Raw genomic sequence first — 19,168 nt, 5'->3', positions numbered from 1 at the left:
AAAATCTAATGAAAAATACAAATAAAAAAGGGAAATAAATCAGGAAAGGAACTAAAAGATGAGCTGCAGTGATGGCAAACTATCGTTCAAGGCTTGGTTTTTACATTGTCTGGCTCATGTTCTCATTTGCAAAGGGACTCACAGAGTGGAATTGTCCTAAGAATATATTCATTTACATCTCATTTTGTCCTCCGATGCCTTTCAATTTTTTTCTTCCCTTCCACAAACATTTGGTTGCATCACCTTTCCTTATGACATTTTCATCTCCATGTTTCTAAGCACGTAGATAAGAGAGTTGAGCATGGGGACGATAATTGTGTAAAAAAGCATAACCATCTTATCTTCTGGTGAAGCTGTTGCACTCTAATAAATGAAGATGACAGGTAAAAGAAACAATCACTACAGGGATGTGAGAACTGAAGTAGAAGGTGCTTTGCTGCAGCTCTCTGCAGAATATGCTCTGAAATTAGACGTTATCATAATGTAGGAGGATCAAAACCATGAAGACCACCAATCCCATCGTGCTACATTTGGCAATGACTAAGAAACCACTTTTGTCTGTGTCGGTGCAGGCCAATTTCAACAAAGGATAGACATTACAGAAATAGTGATCTATTTGATTGGGGCCCCAGAAAGGTAAAAAAAAAAAAAAGATAAGAAGGAATAGACCAAGGGGATCAGGAGTCCCCCAGCACAGGATGCTGTGAGAATTGAGTTACATCTTTTCCTGTTCATGACAATAGCATAGTGCAGTGGTTTGCGGATGGTAACATACAGGTCATAGGCCATGCCTGTGAGGATGAAAACCTCAATACCTTCCAAAGAGGTGTGAACTGTTGTTCTGAATACATGACTTCCTGTTGTTTCTGGGAACATTTGTCCAATAATATGTGTCTGTTGTCCCCATAAAGGTACAAGTCTCTCTCCTCCCAAGAATAGTGGAAGGACTATGTTGAGGGAAATGTGAATTCAAGAAGCTTAAATGAAATAATCAGCACAGCAGGAGAATGGCCAGCATGTCACCGAGGAAAGAGAAATAGCAAGAGAAAGAAAGCTTAGAACAGAGCCCCAACAACTGAAGCAGAAGAACCTGGGGTGAGTTATTTCCCCTCCCTTCCCTTTATCCCACCTAAGTGTGTGATATCTGTTCAATGTAGTTTTGAATCTATATTTTAAATAACAGACTGGCAATTAAAGTTAAATATAGGCATCCTTTCTGAATTTTAAACACTAATTTCTTTCGAGATTAAAACAGCAATAAATGCAAGTTGCTGTCCACTGAGGGTGTAATGTGGTGTTTCTAAAGGACAAGCAGTCAGTCATTGACAGGGAAATGATTCTAAGCCGAGTAGGAAATTTCAAAAGAGAAGAAAATATTACAAGCACTTCTTATAGAAAGTCAACAGAGTATCAATTAAGAAAAAAACATGATTGACAAGTTACCAAGAAAATAAGAAAATCTAAACTGAAGAGACAAATAAGCTCCCTGCAACAACCACCACCAGGATCACCCTTCCTCCTCCCCCTCAAACAAAACATCAAATAAAACTTAACCAAGAACCAGAGGGAGCTCACTAAAAATCAGACAGAAGTATTTCAAAACCAGAGTCTGTGTTTACCTCATCTCTATTTACTTTCTTTCATAAATATGATTATGGTGATAATGGTTTTATCGTTTAATATCTTACATGTAACATATACTGTTTTCAATCTTTAAATTTCTTCATTGAACAAATATTTACTGATTATAGGTAGCATGCATTTAATGAGGGATATAACAGAGGTATAAGACATGAAAATAGTTACTTGTTGAACCCCTACCATGTTCCGGGTGACACTTGGATACCCTTTATCTAGTTAATTCTCACAAGATTTCGGGAGCATAGATATCATTATCCCCAGTGTACACATCAGCAGTGTGGTGGTCTTAGAGAATACATTGCATATGGAAGCCACACAGGTTAGGAAGATGTAAAGCCGAAATTCAAAATGAAATTTGTCCAAGCATTTGCCAATATTTCAAGGAGCAGTATAAAACAGTCTATGTGCCCTTGAAGAATGTAAGATCACCCGTTATAAGCATTTATAGAGTTTGGTATGAATTGAAGATGGAAAGTCTTGAGGGAGTGATTCTTTCTTTTCAAATCATGATAGTATCAAGCATTTATAGATTACACTGTGAATCTTCACAGTGCTAAGTATATCACATTTTGCTAAGTGTCTTGCCATGTGAGGTATTTGCTGGTTTAAATCTTGACTACCTCTTATTAGCTCTAGGACTTTGGGCTGGTTACTTAATGTCTATATGGTCAGTGTCCTTTTTAGGAATATAAGTTTACTGATAATGCATACTTCATAAAATTATTGTGGAGTTCATGAGCAATGCAAACAGTTAACACTCTCGGCTGCTAGCAAAAAGGTTGGAAGTTTGAATCCACCCAGAGGCACCCTGAAAGAAAGGCCTGGTGATCTCCTGAAAAATCAGCCACTGAAAACCCTGTGGAGCACAATTCTACTTCAAAAAACGTGGATTTATCTTGAGCCTGAGTCTGTTCTAAGGCAACTGGTTTATTTGTGTCTGTAATAGCATCCCTCGTGTCTGAGAGAACGAGGAGATTCAGCGCTTTCGATTCAGATATGTGAGCTGTAACTGTCTTACTCTATACAGGTGGGCTGCAGGTGTCGGGAAGCCCTGGTGGTGTAGTCGTTAAAGCTCGGCTGCTAACTGAACGTTCACAGTTCAAATCCACCAGCCACTCCTTGGAAACTGTATGGGGCAATTCTACTCTGTCCTAGAGGGTCACTATGAGTCGGAACAGACTTGATGGCACCTAACAACAATGACAACACATGTTATCTATCATTTTTTTATCTTCAAATTTGGGGTTAACTTATTATCCAATTACTAGCCACATATTAAAATTAGGATGGCTGAAATGGCTTAATGCGGATAATCTAGGAGGTTATCTGGTTTTGCATGAAAGAATTAGGTAATTATAAAAAAGTGGGTGTTTTAACGTCAAATTTTCCTCCCTATATCTTTTTGGTTATGAACTCAGGCTCGGAACTCAGAAATTTCTGCCTTCAAGATCTGGTTTGATAAATGCTATTTAGGTATTCTGTATGCACTTAACCCAGGAAAGTTTCTACTATATTTTACCTGTCTGGTGGAGCCCTGGTTGGACGGTGGTTAAGAGCTCAGCTGTTAGCCAAGAGGTTGGCAGTTTGAATCCACCAGCAGCTCCTTGGAAACATAAGTGGCAGTTCTATTCTATAGGGTTTCTGTGAGTCAGAATTGACTCAATGTCAAGGGTTTGCTTGTATGTTTTTTCAAAGGGATTAGTAAGGAGCCTTTGTGGTGTGGTGGTTAAGTACTCGGCTGCTAACATAAACATCAGAGGTTCAAACCCACCAGCTGCTTCATGGGAGAAAGATGTGGCAGTCTGTTTCCATAAAGAATCAGCCTTGGAAATCCTATGGGGCACTTCTACTTTGTCCTCTAGGGTGACCAGGAGTTGGAATGGACTCAGAGGCAGTGGCTTTTAAGGTGTTATTAGTCTTATATGTGCATCAAACTGAATATAATACCATAGTTACTTGCATAGCATTTTATTCTTTTTGAAGTTTTCCTTCATCTATTTTTAAATTTGAAACTCAGAATTAATTTACTGATTTAGTTAAAAGAGAATTTTATTTCTACAGGATAGGTGAAGAAATATTTTTGAATAAAATGGAGTCACTTGTAGAGCTCACACCTAAAATTGATGGCTGAGTTAAGATTAGCAACCAGTCTAAAACTGTTCTTGCTGTTGCGTGCAGTTGATTTGATTTGGACTCATAGCAACCCTGTAGGACAGAGTAGAACTGCCCCATAAGGTTTCTTTCCAAGGTTGTCGTCTTTAGAGGAGCAGATCGCCAGGTCTTTTCTCCTGCAGAGTGGCTGATGGGCTCGAACCGCTAAACTTTCAGTTAGCAGTTGAGCACTTAACCATTGTGCCACCAGGACTCCTTAGTCCAAAATTGTTGTTGCTATTAGGGAGCTAGAAATATGGGTGAAAGTTCACATATGGTGAATCACTCATTGGTCTATGGGGAAGGTGGTAAGAAAAGGAAGAACTGCCAAGAAGAAAAGCAAAGCCAAATCTGTAGCCTTGGAATTAGAGAAAACTGGAGATACATGCAGAATTCTTTGGTTAGAATGTCAGAATGCATTTAATTAGTTTGGGTATTAATTTCCTATCAATACATCCAAATGGAAAGATTGTCTTTGAGTACACTAGCAACCTTAGTTTCTGCAGAGGCTTAATTTCATGTATGAGCCATAATTCTCAAATTTTATTATCAGAGGAGAGATAGGGGGAAAATAATTTTTTTTTTAATTTCTGCACACATGATCAAAATAATGGTTTTGTGTTCATTCAAATGAACAATCCATTACTTTAATAACCATCCAAACAAATATTTTAATTATTATTTTAAAATTTAAAAGAGGATTTTTATTTATAGGTGAGGAAATAGTTATACAGTAAAATCGGAGGTATGCTAAAAAGACTTCCTTCTCAATGGCTTGCCTACAGCTAATTCTAAATCATAAGATTACACCATAGAAATAAATCCATCTGTTTTGTTAAATTTATGTTTCAGCTCCAGACTTGCTGGATCAAAAAGGCTCTGCAAAGAGTGAAAGCCTTAAAGAGGCTTGGATGGTTCCACCTCAAGTCCCCCTGTTTAAACATCTTCTCACCTCCGGCTTCACTGGTATGAACAAAAAAATTTCTGCTGGCGTACATGCTTTGATTTGTCTGCTTGCTCAGAAGTTTTACTGGAGACATTAAACAGACTTTGCTAAATAGATAAATTTAAATGTTAAGGGTTCTTTACATTTTGTTCTGTATAACCTACTGACATGTCAAAACATATTAGAAGTGGTTTGTTTTGCTCTTTGTTTTTACTTTTTTGTTTCTTCCTTTCTCCCTGCCCTTTGCTTTCTATAAAACCTCCCACTTGCTTTTATTCAGGGAAGTACCTCCTAGTTTTTTTTCTGGGAGATGTGCTTCCATCCATGGATATTTTTGAAACTGGATAAACTCTATAAAATTAACTGTGAAAGAATACATATATATATATATATATTCAACAGTTTTATGGTTCTGTTATCATTGCATTGAAAGTTTAGTTAGCAGTTGAGCACTTAACTGTTCTGCCACCAGGACTCCTTAGTCCAAAACTGCCAAGACTTTGTCAGAAATGGTTGTGAAGCTCAAAAGAATCAACAAATAACAATTGTTTTATAAATTGTAGAGGCATTAATGTTTCAGTTATTATCTAAATGTTATTGTTACTAAATTAATTTTCTAACAGTTCTCAATAGCACAGTCCAATAAATTTAGCTACCAAATAGAAAATAAAATTGCATGATCTTAAAATCATTTTGACCAGAAAGTAAACTTTGAGATCTGCTAGTCAAATCCCTTCATTCTAAATAGAATGCAATGTAATAAAAACTTATATGTACAATGTATAAAAACAGTTTGAATCTCTTCATCAGTCTTCAAATATCATATTAAACCAACAGGATCAATCTGTGAAAAATTTAGCCTTTGCAGTTGGTGTTGTTCAGGGCTTCTGATAATTTGGAAAAATAACATAAAATTGATAACTAAATCATCCAATTGCCTTTATATAATTTTAAGTTTCAAAGTTCATCACTAATTCTCATCCTGTTTCCTTAAAATTTGTGATATACCTTCTGTCCTAATTTTGAAGCTATATTTTCTTATCTATTTAATTTTAAATCCCATCCTTCTTCTGATATTTCATAGATTAAGTTACTGTATTTTTATCCAAATTAGTGTCACTGGGTTTATTCTCTTGAGCCTTTCCCAAAACAAGAGCATTGAAATTCTCTGCTTTGTATTATTCTTATTTTGTTACATTGCTATTTGGATAGGAAATTTGCTCCTAATGATTTCTATCACATGCAGTCAGTTAATTGACCAACCCATGTATTTCTTCCTTAATTACCTCTCTCTCTCTGACCTTTGCTGCATGTCTACAGTGACACCCAAACTAATGACTGATTTACTGGCAGAAAGGAAGATCATTTCCTGCAATAATTACATAGCACAACTTTTTATCATTCACTTCTTGGAAGTATTGAGATCTTCATCCTCACAGGGATGTCCTATGACCACTACGTGGCCATCTGTAAGCCCCTGCACTACACTGTCATTATGAGCAAGCAGTGGTGTAACGCGATCATCATAGCTTGTTGTACTGGGGGATTTATACACTCTGCCATTCAGTTTCTTCTCACTATCTTTTTTTTTTTTTTTATCTTCTTACCTGCTGTGGCCCCAGTGAGATCACTACCTCTGTGATGTGTATCCTTTGCTGAAATTGGCCTGCACTAATACACACGGCATTGGTCTATTGGTAATTGTCAATTCAGGTCTGATTGCTTTGGTGACCTTCGTGATTCTGATGGTGTCTTTTGTTCTGATATTATTTACCATCAGGGCTTACCCTGCTAAAAGCTGTACCAAAGCTCTTTCAACTTGCAGTTCTCACATAACAGTTGTAGTCCTGTTCTTTGTGCCTGTCCTCTTGGTTTACATTAGACCAACTGTAACTTTTCCAGAAGATAAAGTGCTTGCTCTTTTCTACGCCGTCATTGCTCCCATGTTCAACCCTCTGATCTGCATGCTGAGAAACATGGAGATGAAGAATGTCATGAAAAAGATGTGGTATGATCAATTGTTTTTGGAAAGAAAGTAGTTTGCATGAAAAAAGATGAAAGGCACTTTGAATTTCACTTTAGAGTTCACCACTGAGCCTTAAATTGATGTACGATGATATACAAAGAATATCCAAGAGTATGCAAAAGATAGATCTGTATCTTGAGCATTTTCCCAAATCTCTTCTTGTTTGGACAATTTTGATATATATTTTGTGTTGATTCTTACTCTATTCTCCTCATATACATTCCTCAAGTTCTCCATACTTTGACATTTTATTTTTACTTTACAATTAAGCCTCTTCTCCCCTTGTTTTAATTTTTAACTTCATTCTAGTGAGCCCCTAGCCCCTATTGACAGAAATAGGAACCCAACTGGTAAAGGAGAAATATAGTTTTAATAGTCCCAGTCCCAGCATCATCTATCAGTTGATGAAATGATGTATTTTTGAGTTTAGGCCAATAATTAGTGGAACATTTATTCCCTTTAGGTTCTCAGCCTTCATAAACATGATTGAACACACATAAAGGAAAAAGAAAAAAAAAAGTCAACAAGGTCTTTCTTCTTCACCTGACAAGATGCTTCTACAAAGTTATTCTCATCCTCTCTCCCATAAAGGCAGACACAATATCCCAAAAGCCTTGGTGAACATGCCTGGACAATGTTAATTTCAAGGTTGGTTGTATTCAGGTTATAACGCCATCTAAATAATCTGTAACATAGTGATTAGATTGTAAAATTGATTACAAAGTGTAACACTGTATAAAATAATGGAAAAAGAGGAAAGAAGAAAGGAAAAATAATATATAAATAAATATAAAATATAAATAAATGTATATTGTACAGCACTGTGCATATATAAAATACCACTGATTTGTGTGTTTTCATATGATTAATTTTATGTTAGGTGAATTTCAACACAATTAATAAAAATGAAAAATCCCAGCACCTTACCTGTCACTTGCATCACATCTCTTTTAACACAGGTAAGGTGCTCTGGTCAGCCCCTGCATGTGCAATCTATATGTGAGGGGATTTAAGGGTTGAAGAGACAATGCTGACCAACGGACATTGGACCATGGGACATTCTCTCTTCCTCCTTCCAAGTGGAATGCCTGAGACACAATATTTTATATGCCTTTCTGGGACGATAATCCAGTGAGTGGAAGAAATATTTGCCTTTGATGCCAAAGAGTAACCAGTTAGATAATTCACATTCTTATCTTCCCTGTCTTATTTTCATTTTATCTCACTTCTGACTTTTAGCTAATAAGGTTTTGCTCAGTCTCTGTTTCTTAGGAAGCCCAAGTTTAGATATTTAATATCAGAAGTGGCCCTAGAAAGCAGACCCTCATGATGGAATTTTAGATTTTGGTTTTTACAGAAGTCTAATTTTTTTTTTTAAGAGTATGGGGGATCCCACTGCTGGTGGGAAGTGGCGATTGCAACCATATTAAACATATGGAAAACTGTTGGAAGGAAATATACCAGAGTGATAACAGGATTATACAGAGATTATATATATATATATATATATAATATGTATAATATTTATATGTGTTTGTGTACATGAATGTGAAAAAAACAAAAATCATCACAACTGGATCAATCAATAACATCATGATAAATGAAGAAGAAATTGAGCTTGTCAGTGATTTCACTCTACCTGGATCCACAATCAATGTCCATGGAAGACAAAACCAAAAGCCAAATTTGTTGCCATCAAATTATTTTTTGACTCTTAGGGGTCCCAAGAGTTATATGCCATAGGGTTTTCAAGACTGTGACCTTTCAGAAACAGGTCACTAGGTCTTTCTTCCAATGTGTTTCTAGTTGGGTTCAAGCTGCCAACCTTTCCATTAGTAATATTGAAGAGGAAAAGTAATAACACATCTTTGTTGTTGTTGTTGTTAGGTGCCGTCGAGTCAGTTCTGACTCATAGCGACTCTATGCACAACAGAACGAAACAGTTGGATTTAAAGTTTTTCTTATTCATGAGACAAAATATTGACCATAAAAAAGCCTGACAGAAACTTCTCTACACCAATATAAATTTCTCTTATCCTGCTAGATGAGAAGAGTCAACAATCCATTACCTCCTAAAACAAATCTCAAAAAGTCTGTTGGCTGAAGTTGGGTGGGAGGCCAAATTATTAGCAGCCAGACCAGAAGTAAACTGATATCAACTTATCAGTATTCCTACTCTTCTCTTTGTAAGCCTCATTAAGCCTAACTTCTTTGAGTCACTTACTTTTGCTAGAATCAAAATGACCTCTGTATGGACATATAGGATAACTCCTCAGAATAAACCTTAGGTTCAAATTTTGATGAGTTTTGATTATTTTCAAGAGTAGTCAAACATTTAACAATTTGTGCCACCCAGCGACTCCATGGTAGCAGCAGTCAAAAAATCAGTGATGCATTGTGTTGGGCAAATCAGTCACAAAATACTATTTTAAAGTATTAAAAGGAAAGATGTCACTCTGGTGGCTAAGGTGTGCCTGACCCAAGCCTGGTATTTTCAATTGCCTAATACCATGAGGAAACCCTGGTGGCAAGGTGGTTAAGAGCTGCACTGCTAACCAAATTGTTGGTAGTTGAATCCACCAAGCACTCCTTGGAAACTCTAAGGAGAATTTCTACTCTGTCCTATAGGGTCACTATGAGTGAGACTCAATGGCAATGTTTTTTTTTTTTTTGTGTGGTAATATGTATGAGGAAATGGAATAATGAAAAATGAAGACAGAAGAATGCTGATAAGTTTGAATTGTGGTGTTGGTGAAGACTATAATATTCAATGGACTGCAAACAAAACAATTTTAGAAGAAACACAACCAACCAGAATGCTCCTTAGGAGCGAGGATCGGGAAACTTTTTCTTGCTTACTTTGGACAATTTATCAGGAAAGATCAATCACTAGAGAAAGACATCAAGTTTGGCAGAGTGTCGGTGTAAACGCATGAAACACTCAATGAGGTGGATTGACACAATAGCCACAATATTGGTACCCAGTATACTAATGATGACAAAAAACGTTTCATTCTGTTGTACATAAGGTCTTAATGAGTTGGAGTTGACTAGCTGCCAACTAAAAACAACTATCTATGTATCTACCTGTCTTAGTTATCTAGTGCTGGCATGCCAGAAATACCACAAGTGGATGGCTTTAACAAAGAGAAATTTATTCTCTCATAGTCTAGTAGGTTACAAGTCCACATTCAGGGTGTCAGCTCCAGGGAAAAGCTTTCTCTTTCTCTCTTTGTTGATTCTGGAGGAAAGTTCTTGCCCACAATCTACCCCTGGTCAATGGAGATTCTCAGGAGCAGGGAACTCTGGTCCAAAGGATGTGCTCTGTTCAGGTGCTACTTTCTTGGTATGAAGTCCCCAACTCTCTGCTTGCTCCCCTTTCCTTTTACCTCTTGAGAGATGAAAGGTGGTGCAGTCCACACCCCAGGGAAACTCCCTTCACCTTGAATTAGGAAGGTGACCTGAGAAAGGGTGGTGTTACAATCCCACACTAATGCTCCTAACATAAAATTACAATCACAAAATGGAGGACAACCACACAATACTGGGAATCGTGACCTAACCAAGTTGACACATATCTTATGGGGGACATAATTCAATCCATGACTCTATCTATCCATCTACTTATGCATTTATCATCTATCAATCTGTCTATACATACATACATATATGAATGTTTATATAATTTTGTATATTATAAAATATGTTAAATAAAAGCCATGCCTAAGGAAAAAAAAAAAATCCCTGACAATATAAAGTGTCAAAGTGTTACCTTTATTTTGCAATATTTGGAATAATATGTTTTGAGTTATGGTTATCTGCGTTTTCTAAAATGTCTAAAATGTGGATTCATTATTTTTATTTATAGGTATTGTCTTAGTCATTTAGTGCTGCTTATAGCAGAAATACCACAAGTTGATGGCTTTAACAAAAAAAAATTTATTCTCTTGCAGTTTGGTAGGCTACAAGCCCAGATTCGGGTGTTAGCTTCAGGGGAAGGCTTTCTCTGTCAGCTATGGAGGAAGGTCCTCACCATCAGTCCAGTCTTCCCTTGGTCTGGGACCTTCTCCACACAGGAACACTGGGTCCAAAGGACGTGCCCAGCTCCTGCCACTGCATTCTTGGTGGCATGAAGTCCCCACTCTCTGCTTGCTTCCCTTTCCTTTTATCTCTTATAAAAGGCGCATTGTGTCTGTCAGTTTGTTGTACTGTGGGGGCTTGCTTGTTGCTGTGATGCTGAAAGCTACCCCACCAGTTTTCAGATACCAGGAGGGTCACCCATGGAGCTGAGCTTCCAGACTAAGAAAGATTGGGAAGAAGGACCCAGGAGTCTATTTCTGAAAAGAATTATCCAGTGGAAACCTTATGAATAGCAGCAGAACATTGTCTGATATAGTACCAGAAAATGAGCATCACAAGTTGAAAGGCACTCAAAAGACGACCAGGGAAGAGTTGCCTCCTCAAAGTAGAATCAACCTTAATGACATGGATAGATTAAAGCTTTTGGGACCTTCATTTGCTGATGTGGCATGATTCTAAATGAGAAGAAACAGATGTAAACATCCATTAATAATCAGAACCTGGAAGGTACAAAGTATAAATCTAGGAAAATTGGAAATCATCAAAAATGAAATGGAACGCATAAACATCAATATCCTAGGCATTAGTGAGCTGAAATGGATTGGTATTTGCCATTTTAAATTGGACAATCACATAGTCCGCTATGCCAGGAATGACAACTTGAAGAGGAATGGTGTTGCATTCATCATCAAAAAGAACATTTCAAGATGTATCCTGAAGTACAATGCTGTCGGTGATAGGATAATATCCATACTCTTACAAGGAAGACTACTTAATATGACTATTATTCAAATTTATGCACCAACCACTAAGGCCAAAGGTGAAGAAATTGAAGATTTTTGTCAGCTTCTGCGGTCTGAAATTAATCAAAGATGCAATAAGGATGCATTGATAATTACTGGTGATTGGAAAACGAAAGTTGGAAACAAAGAAGAAGGAATGGTAGTTGGAAAATATGGCCTTGGTAATAGAAACAATACTAGAGATCGGAGATCCAATGATAGAATTTTGCAAGACCAATAATTTCTTCATTGCAAATACCTTCCTTCTCTCACCAACATAAACGGCAACTATACACATGTACCTCGCCAGATGGAATACAGAGGAATCAAATCGACTACATCTGTGAAAAGAGACAACGGAAAATCTCAATATCATCAGTAAGAACAAGACCAGGGGCTGACTGTGGAACAGACCATCAATTGCTCATATGCAAGTTCAAGCTGAAACTGAAGAAAATCAGAGCAAGTCCACAAGAGCCAAAATATGACCTTGAGTATATCCCACCTGAATTTAGACATCATCTCAAGAACAGATTTGGCACATCTAAAACTAATGACTAAAGACTAGACAAGTTGTGGAATGACATTAAGGACTTCATAAACAAAGAAAGCAAAAGGACATTGAAAAGTCAGGAAAGAAAGAAAAGACCAAGATGGATGTCAGAGGAGACTCTGAAACTTGCTCTCGAATGTTGAGCAGCTAAAGCAAAAGGAAGAAATGATGAAGTAAAAGAACTGAAGATTTCAAAGGGCAGCTCGAGAAGACAAGCAAAGTATTGCAATGACATCTGCAAACAGCTGGAGATAGAAAACCAAAAGGGAAGAACATGTGAGGTGTTTCTCAAGCTGAAAGAATTGAAGAAAAAATTCAAGCCTCAAGTTGCAATAGTGAAGGATTCTATGGGGTAAATATTAAATGACACAGGAAGCATCAAAAGAAGATTTAAGGAATACACAGAGTCATTATACCAAAAAGAATTAGTCAATGAGGAACCATTTCAAGAGCTAGCATATGATCAGGAACTGATGGTACTGAAGGATGAAACCCAAGCTGCCCTGAAAACATTAGTGAAAAACAAGCCTCCAGGAATTGACAGAATATCAGTTGAGATGTTTCAACAAATGGATGCAGGGCTGGAAGTGATGACTCTTCTATGCCAAGAAATTTGGAAGGCAGCTATCTTGCCAACCAACTGGAAGAGATTTATATTTATGCCTATTCCCAAGAAAGGTGATCCAACTGAATGTGGAAATTATAGAACAATATCATTAATATCATAAGCAAGAAAAATTTTGCTGAAGATCATTCAAAAGCAGCTGCAGCAGTATATCGACAGGGAACTGCCAGAAATTGAGGTTCCATTCAGAAGAGGACATGGAACCGGGGATATCATTGCTGATGTCAGATGGATCCTGGCTAAAAGCAGAGAATACCAGAAGAATGTTTACCTGGGTTTTGTTGACTATGCAAAGACATTCTACTGTGTAGATCATAACAAATTATCGATAATATTGTGAAGAATGGATATTCCAGAACACTTAATTGTGCTCATGAGGAACCTGTACATAGATCAAGAGGCAGTTGTTCGGACAGAACAAAGGGATACTGATTGGTTTAAAGTCAGGAAAGGTGTGTGTCAGGGTTCTATCCTTTTGCCATACCTCTTCAATCTGTATGCTGAGCAAATAATCCGAGAAGGTTGACTATATGAAGAACAGGGCATCAGGATTGGAGGAAGACTCATTAACAACCTGCATTAAGCGGATGACACCAACTTGCTTGCTGAAAGTGAAGAGGACCTGAAGCACTTACTAATGAAGATCAAAGACCACAACCTTCAGTACAGATTGCACCTCAACATAAAGAAAACAAAAACTCTCACAACTAGTCCAATAAGCCACATCATGATAAAAGGAGAAAAGATTGAAGTTGTCAAGAGTTTCATTTTACTTGGATCCACAATCAACAGCCATGGAAGCAGCAGTCAAGAAATCAAAAGAGTCATTGAATTGGGCAAATCTGCTGCAAGGACCTCTTCAAAATGTTGAGGAGCAAAGATGTCACCCTGAAGACTAAGGTGCGCCTGACCCGAGCCATGGTATTTTCAATTGCCTCATATACATGTGAAAGCTGGACAATGAATAAAGAAAACCCAAAAAAAGCTGACACCTTTGAATTGTGCTGTTGATGAAGAATATTGAATGTACCATGGTTTGCCAAAAGAATGAACAAATCTGTCTTGGAAGAAGTACAGTCCCAATTCTCCTTAGAAGCAAGGATGGCGAGATCGTGTCTTACAAAATTTGGACATGTTATCAGGAGGGATCAGTCCCTGGCGAAGGACATCATGCTTGGTAAAGTACAGGGTCAGCAGAAAAGAGGAAGACCCTTAATGAGATGGATTGACACAGTGGCTCCAACAATGGGCTCAAGCATAACAATGATGGTAAGGATGGCGCAGGACCACCCTGTGGTGCATAGAGTCCCTACAAGTTGGAACCTACTTGACGGCACCTAACAACAACAACAATAAGATCAAAGGTGGTACAGGCTACACCCCAGGGAAACTCCCTTTACATTGGTTCAGGGATGTGACCTGGTCAAGGGTGTTACATGTCACCCTAATCCTCTTTAGCCACAGGCAGAAGTTATGGTTTATAACAGATAGGAAAATCACAGAATGGAGGAGAACCACACAATACTGGGGATCATGGCTTAACTAAGTTGACACATATTTTTGAGGGACACAATTCAATCCATGACAGGTATTTATATTAAAACAAAATTTGAATCAAGCATTTTATTAAAAATTATCTCTGCAGGTGTGGAGAGAATCCATGAGAAGAAAGGAATTTCAAAACAAGAGTAGAATATTGGTATAAAAGCAAAGTGTGCCTGGCCAAGGAGAAGGTATCTAAAATGACAGAAATGAGGGATCCATGTGAACTCTGTCAGACACTCTAAGGGAGTTTAGAGGAAGAGATGATTTGCTACCACTTATTTCAAGACACGGAAGACATCTAGGAGAAAAAGAAAATCAACTCTGCCAATCCTAAATAAAATTTGAGTGGGTAGAAGCACTGGATTGAACTAAACAAGAATTCCCTTTGTAGTAGTCTTGGTTTCCCTACATTCACAGCCTGAGGCAATACGAGCGGTTTATTTGGGAAATAGTCCCTACTGGTAGGAATGTGGGACAGGAAGAATAAAGCAGGGGAAGAGAGGCAATATGAAGACAAATCATATTGGTGGCCACGCCCTTGATGAATGATGTGTCTTCTGAGAGACCTTCCAGGAACCTTAGGAAACTCATCTCTGCCTGAGGACAAAGAAGGGGCATATTTTTCTGTCAGGTCCCATTGTCCTTACAGGTCAAGTGTGGCTCAGCAGGCTGTAACTTCCACATATTTCCAGATTGCCCTTCCCAGGTGTCCCGTGGGTGCCTGCGGCACCCCAAGCTGCAGTCAGACAAGCCCAAGGCCACCGGAGGAGTTTTTCGAGCAGAGGCGAGCAGGCAGAAAGGCTGTAGTTCGCACCTGCAAAGAACCGCTGGCCTCTGCCAGGACTGCAGTAAGATGTGGATGAGCAGAGGCGAGCAGGCAGAAAGGCTGTAGTTCGCACCTGCAGAGAACCGCTGGCCTCTGCCAGGACTGGAGTAAGATGTGGAGCCATTTGGACTGGAAATAGTGCACAGGAAGCGCTCCAGCCACTTTTCAAACAACTTAAACCCGAACAAACAACTTATTATGGGACAAACCAAAATTCACATCCTGGGTCCGATGTCCCTGCCCTAACGTTGCTTTGGCGTTTTCCATTTTGCCTCTGCTCAGACCTCACCACCAACTGGTGCCTCAGAATTGGTCACAACATAAAGCATTTGCTTCATGGCCTATCAACATCGAATGAATATGAACCATTGATTTATGATCCAAATACACAAGATATAAAGATTTATTGACCTTGACATACCCGTGCGTTCAGAACTTGAGAAGAATGAAACCAATTTCAGCGGCACGTTTGCCCAACATTTCTTTTGGGAGATTTTTCTTCCCACAAAAAAAGGGAGACTGAAGAATGGGGTAATTATATCTCAGTTAAGTCACTTTAAATTCCATGGAAAATTAAACACCAAACTTATATGTAATTTCCACCCCTGAGACCCGCAGCGGATACAACTTTTGGGTAGGAAAAAAAAAAAAAAAGAGCATTTTCGACATAGATGTTGGTGAGGACATTTATTTCCTATTAGTTACAGAAATCTGGAGAGAATATTCCTGTCTTCAGGGAACAGTGAAGTACTGCACCCAGGACCAACCAAGGCTGATTGGATGGTGAAAGTTATTAATGTGTAGCGTGGATAGCGTGGATGGTGAGCATTTAATTACAGTGTAAGTTCAGGATGCTGTCTTTGTCTCAGAGCTAAAAGAATTTATTTACGAGGAAATCGCTTGGTAAGTGAAAATTCAACCAACTAATAGTAAAAAAACATTGCATCAAACAGAAGAAATTAAGTTTGCATATCTATACATGCACTTATATCTAGATAAGATAAATTACATTTTTTCTCTCAAAATATGCTGATTTTAATCCTTCTGAAATGTGATTTGCCCTCTTTTTTTTACAAGCTTTTGCAAACATTTAAAAAATAACTTCCCACTATTTAAGTAAAATCCATTGAATGATTCCTGTCCTATCCCGGGGCAGATGTGAAAATAAAGCTTTTTTTTTTTTTTTTTTGTATACTATCGGGAAATTCATGAAGGAATAATGATTGTATTCGGTGCATATACAGGGCTTATTAATGGAGATATTGAAGAAGTTGATAGATGAATAAAGTGACTGACTTGCATTTTAGGTAAAGGAGAAAGGATAGCTATAGAGAAAAAGAGGCACAAGTCAAAGAAATTAAGGGACGCTCTAAAGTGGAAATTCATTGCTCCCTTTCTACTTTGCTACTAGTTGTGTGAGAAGCATACAGTAGGTAATTAATAGCACGATGTTATGGGTTTAGACATTTTAGTATCAGAGTCTCGGGGCACCAACGCGGGGTGCATTTAATGAGTGCTAGAGAGAATATATATTTTTTTTTTTTAGAGAGAATGGAATGGGTGAATTGTACAGAAAAAAGAAAGGCTTGCTGGTTTTTTTTTTTTTTTTTTTTTTGCTAAGGTGCAGAATTAAGACTAATAAGAGAATATAGCTTGGAATTTGTTGGCAAAATTTCATCTCTGCTCTCACTTTTTGGATGAAAAAACATGGATTACAGGACGAACTAACATAAAAGTTCCTAGAATAATTCTGATAATAGAAGAACTATCACAGTCACGTAGGCTTCAAATGTTATCCTATCTTTTTTATTGCTCTCCATAATGTTGTTATTTTTATTTATTTATTTTTTTGTATACTGGGTTTATAATGTTGTTAATATAGACTAAGCTTTTAACAGTGTCAGGGTTAGCATGAGTCAAACATGATACTTACCCTGGATGTAAACAACTAAATAATCAAGATAAATAATATTTTAATTAAATATTTATTAGTGTACTTACCAACTTCTCATTAAACAGTTAGTACACATATTAAAAAAAAAAAATTTTTTTTTTTTTTTACACGTATTGTTTAAGACATTGCTTGCCAACCCCACAACTTGTCAACACTCTCCCTTCTCAACCTTGAGTTCCCTGTTACCAGCTCTCATGTCCCCTCCTACATTCTAGTACTTGCCCCTGGGCTACTGTGCCCTTTTAACCTTGTTTTCTTTTACGGGACTGTCTAACCTTTGTCTGAAGATTGAATCTCAGGAGGGACTTCATTACTGAACTAAAAGGGTGTATGAAATATTTTTTTTAAATGATTTAAAAATGCACAATAAATGGTATACCAAAATTTAAATAAAGATAGGATTTGAACCCACAATAGCACACTTGGTCCTGGTCTTTCTTCAACCTATCAAGATGACAAGCTACTCCAGGAAAAGAAATGCGTTCTCTGTAAGCTCACATTTGCATCTCAACCATAGGCTGACTGTAAATCTTAGTTTTTGCCTTGAGCTATTGTAACTATTACTATCACTCCAATTCACTCTCCAAATAACCTGATCAGAACGGTAAGTTATATGGTAAACCTACCAGTACAGGGTTTAGAATTAATGACTTTAAATATAGTATAGGATAGCTGCATGAATAACTTGTTATTACTATACTCACTCTGATTCACCCCATGCTTAGTGAATATTTCTGATGCTAACTTGTCACTTTTTTCCAGTTATACTCTCTGAGAATTCACTGCATCAGACCATGGAAAATATCAATAATGTCACTGAATTCATACTTTTGGGACTTTCCCAGAACAAGACAATTAAAAGTTTGTGCTTCCTAATATTCTTATTTTGTTACATAGCTATATGGATGGGAAACTTGCTCATAATCATTTCCATCAGTTGCAGTCAGCTAACAGGTCAACCCATGTATTTCTTTCTTAATAACCTTGCTTTCTCAGACCTGTGTTATACCTCAGCGGTGACGCCCAAGCTTCTCACTGACTTACTGAAAGAAAGGAACAGAATTTCTTATGCTAGCTGCATGGCACAGCTTTTTGCTATGCACGTCTTTGGGGGGAGTGAAATCTTCATCCTTACAATCATGGCCTATGACCGCTATGTGGCCATCTGCAAACCCCTGCACTAAATGGTCATCATGAGCAGGAGGAGGTGTTATGTATTGGTCTTTGCTTGCTGTACTGGGGCATTTCTGCATTCCTTTGCGCAGTCCCTCCTCACTATCAACCTACCCTTCTGTGGCCCCAATGAGATAGATCACTACTTCTGCGATGTCTATCCTTTGCTGAAACTGGCCTGCACTGACACATACAGTGTCGGGATCCTGGTTGTCGCCAATTCAGGCATGATGGGTTTGGTGAATTTTGTTGTCTTGATGCTGTCTTACTTCTTGATTTTGTATACCGTCAGGGTTTACCCTGCCAAAAGCCGCAACAAAGCTCTTTCCACTTGCAGTTCCCACATAACAGTTGTGGTTCTCTTCTTTGTGCCTATCCTGTACATTTATATTAGACCAGCTGCAACTTCTCCAGAAGATAAAGTATTTGCTCTTTTCTACACCACCATTGCTCCCATGTTCAACCCTCTGATCTACACTTTGAGAAACATGGAGATGAAGAATGCCATGAGGAAAGTGTGGTGCCACAATCCACTTTTTACCGGAAGGCAAATGGAATGAAAGGTGCATATACTCCGCACTGCACACCCTATTCAAGTTAGTTTGCCCCATCTTAAGTTTATTAAAGCAGGAACTGACCATAAGAAACATAAGCATAGCCACTGACATCAGTTCATTAATATTATAATTTACCTTGAACTACTTTCTTGTTTCTTTATTGATCTGTGTCTCTTATTTAAATTGTTCCTCGTAACTTGAGTTCAACTTTTAAACTTTTCTTTGGTATTTTTTTCTTTGGGTTTTGTTCATAGGTTGCTAGTCAGAGCCCACATTTCTAACCTTTCTCTGCTTTGGTTCCAATGAATA

The 19,168-nt window shown here is 37.8% G+C and overlaps 2 pseudogenes; both read left to right on the top strand.

Moving 5' to 3' along the window:
- The first annotated feature begins 376 nt into the window (after window positions 1–376).
- LOC126063808 (olfactory receptor 4P4-like) lies at window positions 377–15,212 on the top strand (annotated as a pseudogene).
- A 2,711-nt stretch (window positions 15,213–17,923) lies between these two features.
- Window positions 17,924–18,862, top strand: LOC126063807 (olfactory receptor 4P4-like; annotated as a pseudogene).
- Window positions 18,863–19,168: the final 306 nt, after the last annotated feature.

The sequence above is a fragment of the Elephas maximus genome, chromosome 20 (assembly GCF_024166365.1).
Source record: "Elephas maximus indicus isolate mEleMax1 chromosome 20, mEleMax1 primary haplotype, whole genome shotgun sequence".
In the NCBI taxonomy this organism is placed as follows: Eukaryota; Metazoa; Chordata; class Mammalia; order Proboscidea; family Elephantidae; genus Elephas; species Elephas maximus.
This window is presented reverse-complemented; position numbering and strand designations above follow the sequence as displayed.